Raw genomic sequence first — 10858 nt, forward strand, 5'->3', positions numbered from 1 at the left:
TGCTAGGTAAGAGTATTAAGGGACTAAAGTAGGAAAAAAAATAAGCTTACCAGTGATATGGGGATGGGGAAGAGAAACTCATGTCTACCACATGATATTTCTTCCAAGATGTCTTACTTTAAAAAAAGAGAAGAGATATTTCATTCCATAACCTGTGAAAGCAACCATTGATGAGATCTTTATTTCCCACTCCTCTGGTAAGAAGAAATTTAACCATGAAGTTCCTACCCTTTCTCTACTTACATTTGGTAGTTTTATTTTTTTGTGTGTCTTATCTCATATCCCTTTTTCACTTCTGTAAGAATGCTGAAGGATGGCTAATGCAACAAGTAAATATATCATATAGCTGCTTCTTTGTTTTAATTACTGTTTCATGCAGCTGTATAAGGAAGAAGAAAATTATATCTGCATTAGAAGAAGCAACACCTGTGTTTCTTTTTGTATTTCTCATGATATACTAGCTCCTATTCTAGGGAAATTTTTTAGAATCTTGGAACTTTCCCATCATCCCTCAAATGTCAGTGACCTTGAATTGAAATAATCTTTGTAATTTACTAACTGACCATTCCTATTTTTGATTCGGCCATAGTGAACTTCTTCATCATCCATCATGCTCAACCATACCTTCTTTGGGGAGGTCTGAACTTTAACCTTGGGCGGGAAGTGCCTCTTTCCAAGTTTGTCCTTTCTTGGATACTGTCTCTTGGTCCAAGATATCATTTAGAGTTCTAATTACATTTTTATAGTTACTCTCCTTCCATAGCATAATAATTCTATTTTTATGTGATATTTATTTTTCCATTATAATTGATTTATAATTTTTTACATTAATCTTCTGTTTAATTACAAAAAATTTCTTATAAGTAATCTACTGTCTGATCATCTTGCATGGTTTCTGAGCTGTAGAAAGTAGTCTAGATTAGTAATAATTAGTTAATGATTAACAGTTTTAAGGCCCAAATCAGTCTTACAGTTGTAGTTAAATTGTTCCTAACTTTCCTGTTGAAACTCAACCAATTATCTACTGCTAACAACTTTTTCAAGAGTTGCACTTATAAATGTGAACAACTAAAAGACTCTCAAAGAGGTAAGCACAAATGGCTCTGCTATGATTTCTTTCTTTTTTTGGTTATAGCTTGTTAGAAAGTGTGAGGGGAAAAAATTGTCTATGAAAGGAGGGAAGCAGAAGTGATGTGGCAACACTGAATGAGGCAAAGCATTTACAGAGAGAAGGAGGGATATTTATTTATTAAACATTTCTTTTTTTCTTTCTTTCTTTCTTTTTTTTTTTTTTTTTTTTTTTTTTGGTCTTTTTAGGGCTGTACCCACAGCATATGGAAGTTCCTAGGCTAAGAGTCAAATCAGAGCTGCAGCTGCTGGCCTGTGCCACTGCCACAGCAATGCAGGATCCCAGCCACGTCTATGGCCTATATCACAGCTCACGGCAATGCTGGAGCCTTACCCACTGAATGAGACCAGGGATTGAACCTGCATCTTCATGGATACTACTTGGGTTTGTTACCTGCTAAGCCAAGATGGGAACTCCAAGGAGGTATATTTAAATGGTAGTTGTTATGCCTTGTTACAATAGCTACATAACAAAAGGTAGTGTTAATACTTCCTATGGAAGACTGAAAACCCACAAGAGAAAAAAGAATCACTTACGAGTTATAACTATTTATGAAATGCACTTTTTTTTTAACAAAAATGGGTTATGGGATGGAAATCCTGTGAAACTGGATTGTTACGATCATTATACAACTACAGATGTGATAAATTCATTTGAGTAATAAAAAAATTAAATTAAAAAATAGATAAGTAAATATAAAAAAAAAGAAATGTAAGATTCTCTATGCAAAATATAGAGTTTGCTCCGATGATAAGCCATAGTAAACTGAGCTGTTTGCATTTTACAGGTTCTACATTTTTATCAGGAGGCTCACCAACTTTGTGCTTAGCCCTGAGCAGAAGGTCTTGTAAATGAGCCTTCAGAAGAGAGGTGCATGCTCAGATTGTGCACATAGGGCAGCCGCATAACATAGACTTGGTTGTTACTGATTCTCCTTGTAAAAACAGTTTTAAATAACTGATGGGAAGTGGATATAATATATTAGGATCCTCAGGATCTTTACCACAATCTGAAGAATTAGGCCCTGAGTCTTCTGTTGGCTGCGGAATTTTTTAAAAAATAAAAATGCAATGAAATAATACCTCACTAATAGAAGGTCTGTTGAATGCCTAAAAAGGCAAAATATATTAGATGATAAAGTCATTTAATGGTTTCCATAAATATTCAGAATTCTCTAAGTTGGAGAATAAAACTATATGTAGACATTAATAGTTATGATTGGAATTTAAACATGGTTTCAGTTATTGTCCTAAATAAAAAGAAATAATGTAGAAACCTTCTTGAGGTCCTATGTTCCAGTTTCTCAGCCCTGTGATATACGTATATACACTTTCAACTTTAAACACTAGTAGTCAGTTTACTCAATTTCTCATCCTGCCTTGCTTCTTTGCTCTCTCAATGAAGCTATATCTTCTTTTTGCTAAAAATTTCTCTTTTCAAATCAGTTATATTCACATGTCTTTTTAGGCATTTAATCACTTTCTCCTTGCCTATTTTCACAGATCTATTCATGTGAATTAAGACCTTCGGCTTTGTTTGCATCATGAATAATAAGTTGATGTGCATGTGTCCCTGTGCCTTTTTTTTTTGGTATCTCTATTTAGTTTTCAGTTTAGAAATAAACTGTGAGTGCAAGTAAACAAATAGGAAGAACAAGTTTTTCTATAAGAAAATTTAATTGAAGCTCAATATTTTTCACCCCATATAAACACCTTGAAATAATAAGTAGATTTGATATTGTTCATTGTAATTTATATATAAGATTATTGGGATTACAGTTATTCTGTTTTCTATAATCACATAAATGGAAATTGTGTAAAAATGATGAAAAGAAAACTAAAGCTATTTGTTAAAAAAAGATTATTTGTTTCGTGGAAATTTTCTTCTTTAGGTCTGCTAGGAAATTTTTAAGTTACTGTTTACCCAGATGTCACCCTTGGATGAATGAGAAGAACTCAATAGTTAAGAAGTTATTTTTCTTTTTTTCAATTTTTTTTATTGCTATTTCCCCAATACAATTTTTTTTCTCTATAGGACAAATATCTGGAGGAAATATAAAAATTAAAAAAATTATATTTACTTTTTGTAACTTTTTTTTAAATTGTTATTTCCCCCAACACACTTTTTTTTCCCCACTGTACAGCATGGGAACTCAGTCACACATATATGGAAAAAAATTTATGTATAATTTTTGCAACTTTATATTCTGGTTAAATATCACATTTACAGAAAAGTTTTGAAAAAGTGGTATAAAGAACTATTAACCTTTTAATCAGATTAAGCAATAGTTTATATTCTGCCTGAAAAAGATTTATTCTATTACCCATCCTCTCTCTCATTTCCCTATCTCTCTCTCTCTCTATCTATCCATCCATCTATCTATCATCTATGTGTCTATTATCTATCTATCATCTATCTTCATTTTGAATTCTTCATTGACTTTGATGTTTTTGAAGAGTGTAGGCCGACTATTTTATCCACCTCATCTCAGTGTAAGCTTGTCTCATGCTTCTTCATTATTAAAATCAGGCTGTGCATTTTTGGCAGTAATATGACTGAAGTGATTTTATATTGTGTTCAACACACTGTATCAATAGTCACATGATGTTGGTTTGTTTCAACATTGGTGACATTAACATTGATTACTGGGCTGTGGTGATGTCCATCAGGTTTTCTGTTGTAAAATCTACCACTTTTCATTTTGTAATTAACAAATAATTTGGTGGAGGATATTTTAGACAATGTAAATTACTCATCATGTCTTTCTTCACTAGTTTTTAGCATTCATTTGTGTTTTTCTAACTCTTCTCTTACTTCTCTATTTATCATTTAGGATCTTGGTGATAGAAATAGCTTTATCTTCCCTACTATTTATTTAGTCTTTTTAAATTTATTGGTATTAGTTTGTGGATTCTTTTTTTTTTCATTTATTACCATCACAGTTTCACTTAGTGGCCAAATTGTCTTAGAATTGAACAGTGGTAGGCCTTTCAAACTGGATTGTGTTTCTTTTTCATGTTTTCCTGTGGTTTGTAGACTATTTCCTTACTTTTTGGGGTGTGTATGTGATTCTCTTCTCAGGTAATAAGAAATGAATGATGATGGAAAAAATCAATGCAACTTTGGAAGGCTACTTTGTTCTACTGGGTTTTTCTAATTGGCCTCATCTGGAAGTAATACTCTTTGTGGTTATCTTGATGTTCTACTTGATGACATTGATAGGCAACCTGTTCATCATCATCTTGTCATACGTAGATGCCCATCTGCACACACCCATGTATTTCTTCCTCTCAAACCTCTCTTTTCTGGATCTCTGCTATACCACCAGCTCCATCCCTCAGTTGCTGATCAACCTCTGGGGCCCAGAAAAAAACATTTCTTACAATGGTTGCATGATTCAACTTTATTTTGTCCTTGCACTGGGATCCACAGAATGTGTGCTACTGGTGGTGATGTCCTATGACCGTTATGCAGCTGTATGTAGACCCTTGCATTACACTGTCCTCATGCACCCTCGTTTCTGCCATCTGTTGGCTGTGGCTTCTTTGGTAAGTGGCTTTACCAACTCAGCACTTCATTCCTTCCTTACCTTTTGGGTACCCCTGTGTGGACATCGTCAGGTGGATCATTTCTTCTGTGAAGTTCCAGCACTGCTTAGACTGTCATGCATTGATACTCATGCTAATGAGCTGACCCTCATGATCACAAGCTCCATTTTTGTTCTCATACCGCTCATCCTTATTCTCAGCTCCTATGGTGCCATTGCCTGGGCTATGCTGAGGATGCAGTCAACAACTGGACTTCAGAAAGTCTTTGGGACATGTGGATCTCATCTTATGGTTGTATCCCTGTTTTTCATTCCAGCCATGTGCATATATCTCCTGCCATCATCCGGAAGTTCTCAAGACCAAGGAAAGTTCATTGCCCTTTTTTATACTGTTGTCACACCTAGCCTCAACCCTTTAATCTACACCTTGAGAAACAAAGATGTAAGAGGGGCAGTAAAAAGATTAATGGGGTGAGGTGAGCCTGTGTATCTGTGACATTAATAGAATAATGGAGCATCTCTTCACCAGTGAGTGGTTCACCCTTCCATCTATTCATCAACCACTCCCATTTCCTCACTCTCTTAGTATTTATTGAGAATATACTGTCACAGGTCATGGAGTTTGTGGTAGTGGATATGAATTAAATGCAATCTGCCTAAATACTAATCACTCTCTACTGGAGAAAATAGCCATGTAAAATCAAGATAAAATGTCAATGTTAATTTTTTCAGTGCACAAACCTAATCAAAATATCTTTTTCTTAATTGAAAATGCAACACAAAATTTGTTGTAAAAATTGATAAAATTCAGGTTAATTTCCTATGGAAAGATGATATTCTTAATTTAAAAAACCCTAGAACATGTCTTTTAATTTCTTGCCTTGTAGGCAGAATTTATCATAACATTTGACTTTTGTCTTTGGTTTAACAAAAGACATAGTGAAATACTTTAGATATTTTCTCCAACACTATTATTCTATTTTGAATACTAGTTACTACTGTCAGGAAGTTTGGTCTGTATTCTTTTTTTTTTTTTAATCTTTTTTAAGGGCCGCACCCATGGCATATGGAGGTTCCCAGGTGAGGGGTTAAATTGGAGCTGCAGTTGCCAGCCTACACCACAGCCACAGCAATGCCAGATCTTTAACCCACTGAGCGAGGCCAGGGATCAAACCTACGTCCTCATGGATGCTAGTGACATTTGTTTCCGCTGAGCCATGACAGGAACTCCTGGTCTGTGTTCTTTAATATCCCATTATCATAGTAAGAAAATAACGTCTATGAGTTGTAGCAAGAAGGCCTCTGAAATAATGCAGCAGAAGTAAGCATCTCATATTTCTCTTTGTTCCCCAAGGTAGTGAGATGTGTAAAGGAGGTGGAAATAAGCTGTAAAGCTGTAGATGTGTAGCTCGTAAAGTAATGGTCATCATAGGCTAGGTGTTGTTAGATGACTTAAGTGCTTAGAATGACTGCATAGCTTAAGAAGAAATACGGAATATGTGAGGCAGAATTAGTACTAGGCTCTGAAAAAATGAGTTGATACATCTGTTAGGTACTTGAAAGAATAACTTGAAAATGTATTGGAGGAGTTCCCGTCGTGGTGCAGTGGTTAACAAATGCGACTAGGAACCATGAGGTTGCGGGCTCAATCCCTGCCCTTGCTCAGCGGGTTAAGGACCTGGTGTGGCCATGAGCTGTGGTGTAGGTCGCAGATGCGGCTCGGATCCCGAGTTGCTGTGGCTCTGGCATAGGCTGGTGGCTACAGCTCTGATTAGACCCCTAGCCTGGGAACCTCCATATGCCACAGGAGGGGCTCAAGAAAAGGCAAAAAGACAAAAAAAAAAAAAGAAAAGAAAAGAAAAAGAAAATGTATTGGAAAAATTTTGTGATAACTATATGAAAATGTTAGCTTTTTAATTTTTAATCTTGATCTGATTTGAATATCTGTGGTTAGAAAGTTTGTTATGAAAATCAATTTACATATTTTTTCAAATAAATAAAAAATGTTTTCTTTGAATGTAGACATGGCATTTGGAAGTTCCCTGGCCAGAGACCAAATCGGAGTTGCACCTGCGACCAATGCCACCGCTGCGGTGACCCTGAGTCCTTAACTTACCATGCCACAGCAAGAACTCCATAAATAATTTTTTTAATTAAAGTAACAGTTTTGTTACCTATATTATTGTCACCATTCCCACTCAAATAAATGTACTATGAATATAACATTTAAAATGGCACCCATATTGAGCTAAAGTGGAATAAGGCTAAAGGACAATTCAATGTAAAGTAAAATATTGGCAACACCTGAATTTTTATGTAACTCAAATGTCAGTTATAGTTTTGGGGGCCTCTAAAGTTTGGATATGATTGATTCAAATCCTATTCCCTAAATTTTCAAAATGCACAACATATCCCCAAACTTCCCCTCAATTTTTTGTGTGGTTTGCAATTACATTGATTCCGGTATATTTGTCTTCTTTGTTGTCTGTGATTCTTTATCTCCAACTAGGTATAAAAAATAATATGGTATATATTAATTTGTCCTTAACCTACTGTTCAAAAAATGAAGAACAAGAAGCATGTATATAAAAGAACTTTTAATAAATAATGGGGTCATGTAGAATAGATCATCATGGAGCAAAAAACTTTTAGAAACTTAAAAAACATAGCTTAGTTCTTTGAACCATCTTATACTTATCGAAATCTTATTGGTTGGGACACCTCTTGTGATACTATCTAACAAAAAAACTTTGAAATTTTCCATCTATTTTCTTCCCTTTCTGCTTGCAAAACATATAAATATATTTTTCTATGTGTAGACTATTTTTCTTGGAATGCATAATTTTAGCATATATGATTCTTAATCCTAGCCATATTATTATATATTCTATTTAATTTATAATTTAAAATAAAGATGTTTCAAAAATTCCGCTAAAGATGAACAAGATGATATTGTTTTTTATTGTTTATATTTTCAAACTATTTATATGAACCTTTTGCAATTTTATCACAGGCATGGTATAGGTATGTTTTTTCTCACTTTGTAGATAAGAAAACTGAAGGGAAGAAGATGTATGACTTACCTAAGCTTAAATAACTTGTATATAACAAATCAAGTAATGACAGTAGATTTGCCTGAAGTCCCCCCCCCCTTTTTTTTGGTATTTTTTAGGGCTGACTCATGGCATATGCAAGTTCCCAGACTAGGGATTGAATCAGAGCTGCAGCTGCCAGCCACAGCCACAGCCACAGCCACAGCAACATGGGATCTGAGCTGTGTCTGCGACCTACATCACAGCTCACAGCAACGCCTGATCCCTGACCCACTGAGTGAGGCCAGGGACCAAACCCCCATCCTCATGGACACTAGTCGGATTTGTTTCCCCTGTGCCACAACAGGAACTCCCTGAGTTCCTTTCTTATGGCCAATGCACCGAAGGTAAACTAGAAGGTCTGAGACCCTACCATTGCCAACCCTAAAATTAAAGCCAATATTAGGTAAATTGACAATCACACGGCACACATTAATTTGGGTCACAGACAACTTTACTGAAGAGCTAACAATGAATCCAGCCTTTTCTCAGCTAAGAATGGAGGCTAAATGCACTGAAGGACCACCTACTTTTTTTATACCAGGAAATTTCTACTCCCTATCTGGACAGTGTCTCCCAATCTCTGTCCACTTCATCTCGCACCTGTTCCTGTGCAGCACATTCCCTAAACACATGCTCAATTGTAGCTTCTGAGTCTATCTCAGCAGTGCAAAATGATTGGCACAAATATGTCATTGGATAATCACAGAAACTAGCTCTGGCTTCCAGCCCAGATACACTCATCCTCTGCTTTTTTATTGGCCTCAGTGTCACATATTGTATCTCTTTTTACAAATGTGAAGCTGAAAGGCCACTGGTTATCATATGCTATGACAACAGCAAGTAGTATCAAGCATAATAAATTTTCAAGTACAAATTTGCCATATTCTATTTATAATTCAGTACAATAAAACTTAAATAAAAAAAGATAGTATAGATTTCCTATAGATTTTCATCAGATTTCACAATGTTAGTATTTTACTATGAGTGCTTTGATATTCTGTCTATAATAATGTAATATTAATGTGCATTTCAATATTTTTCTGAAATATTACAGAGTATAATGCAACCTAGTCCTAAGTGTTCCTGAGAGTATTTTCTAAATTAAAGATCACATCCAGGATTTCAAATTGAATTTAAGTGTTATATTTCTTGTCCTTTAATCTGGAACCATTTTTCAGTTTTTCTTTGCCTTTAGTGAGCTTAATATTTTTGAAGAATACAGGTCATTTGCATCATACAATACTGTTCAATTTAGATTTGACTAGTGTTTATGCAGAATGAGAATGTTCATTTTTGACAGTAATACCCACAGCAGTGATATTGTGTCCGCTTGAGTGCATCTTTTTTTTTTTTGGCTTTTTAGGGCGGCACTTGCATGCAGCATATGGAAGTTCCCAGGCTAGGGGTCAAATCTGAGCTGCAGATGCTGGCCTACTCCAGAGCCACAGCAACGTGAGATCCAAGCTGGGTCTGTAATCTATACCACAGCTCATGGCAAGGCCAGATCCTTAACCCTCTGAGTGAGGCCAGGGATTGAACCCGCATCCTCATGGATACTAGTTGGGTTCATTATCCACTGAGCCACGATGAGAACTTCTCGAGTGCATCTTGTTAAAAAAAAACTGACATTTATTTTTCTATTATTGGTGATATGAATTTTGAACACTTGGATAACATGGTGTGGGCCAGGATTCTCAACTATAAAGTTACTATGTTTCATTTGGTATTCATGAGAACCTTGTGGACAGACTGTTGAAATTAGGTAAATTCTGTTTTCCTTTATTTATTTGATATTGAGTTTTACTTATTGATATTTTAATTTTTTGCTTAAGTTTTGTTGATATATTGATGTACAACATAAGTTCAAGGTGTACAATGTGGTGATTTATATATGTATATACTGCAAATGTTTACCACAGCCATGGTCATTAACCCATCTATTCCCTTACTTATTATACTTTTTTTTTGTAGTAAGAGCATTTAAGATCTATTCTCCTATCAACTTTCAAGTATATAATACAGTATTGTTAATTATGTCACCAGGTGTAAATTAGATACCCCAAATTTATTCATTTTATTTTATTATTATTGTTTTTAATTGAAGTATAGTTGATTTACAATGTTATGCACATTTCTGCTGTATAGCAAAGTGACCCAGTCATACATATACGTATGTGTGTGTATATATATACATAAACATTCATTTTTTAATATTATTTTCCATTATGGTCTATCTCAGTAGATTGGATAAACTATGCAGTACAACCTTATTGTCTATACATTCTAAATGTAATAGTTTGCATCTACTAACCCCAAACTCCCAGTCCATCCCACGCTCTCCCTTCTCTCCCTTGGCAACTGCAAGAGTGTTCTCCATGTCTGTGAGTCTGTTTCTGTTTTGTAGTTAGGTTCACTTGTGCCCTATTTTAGGTTCTATATGTCAGTGATATCATCTGGTGTTTGCGGTTCTTGTTCTGACTTATTTCACTTAGTATGATATTCTCTAGTTATATCCATGTTGCTGTGAGTGGCATTATTTTGTTCTTTTTTATGGCTGAGTAGATTTTCATTATATATAGGTACCATATCAATCCATTCATCTGGTGATGGACATTTAGGTTTTTTCCATGTCTCGGGTATTATGAATACTGCTGCAAAGAACATGGGGGTAGATGCTTCTTTTTGAATTATGGTTATGTATGCATATAAGCCCAGTAGTGGAATTTCTGGATCATATGGTAGTTCTAGATTTAATTTTCCTAGAAACCTACATACTGTTTTCCATAGTGGTTGTACCAATTTACATTCCCCCTAACAGTGTAGGAGAGTTCCCCTTTCTCCATACCCTCTCCAGCATTTGTTATTTGTAGACATATTAATGATGGCCATTCTGACCAGTGTGAGGTAGTACCTCATTATAGTTTTGATTTGCATTTTGCTAATAATTAGTGATGTTGAGCATCTTCTTATGTGCCTACTGGCCATCCATATATCTTCTTTGGAGAAATATCTATTTAGGTCTTCTGCACATTTTTTTTTCTTTTTTAAAAATTTTATTGAAGTATAGTTGAATTACAGTGTTGTGAT

General features: G+C 35.0%; 1 pseudogene; it reads left to right on the forward strand.

Moving 5' to 3' along the window:
* Positions 1-4220: 4220 nt before the first annotated feature.
* On the forward strand, positions 4221-5151 carry LOC146401401 (olfactory receptor 2J3-like; annotated as a pseudogene).
* The last annotated feature ends 5707 nt before the right edge of the window (positions 5152-10858 follow it).

This window comes from Sus scrofa, chromosome 7 (assembly GCF_054392235.1).
Source record: "Sus scrofa isolate SSC_HxYL_T2T_F1_AM1 chromosome 7, Sscrofa_HxYL_maternal_Yorkshire_Landrace_v2.0, whole genome shotgun sequence".
In the NCBI taxonomy this organism is placed as follows: Eukaryota; Metazoa; Chordata; class Mammalia; order Artiodactyla; family Suidae; genus Sus; species Sus scrofa.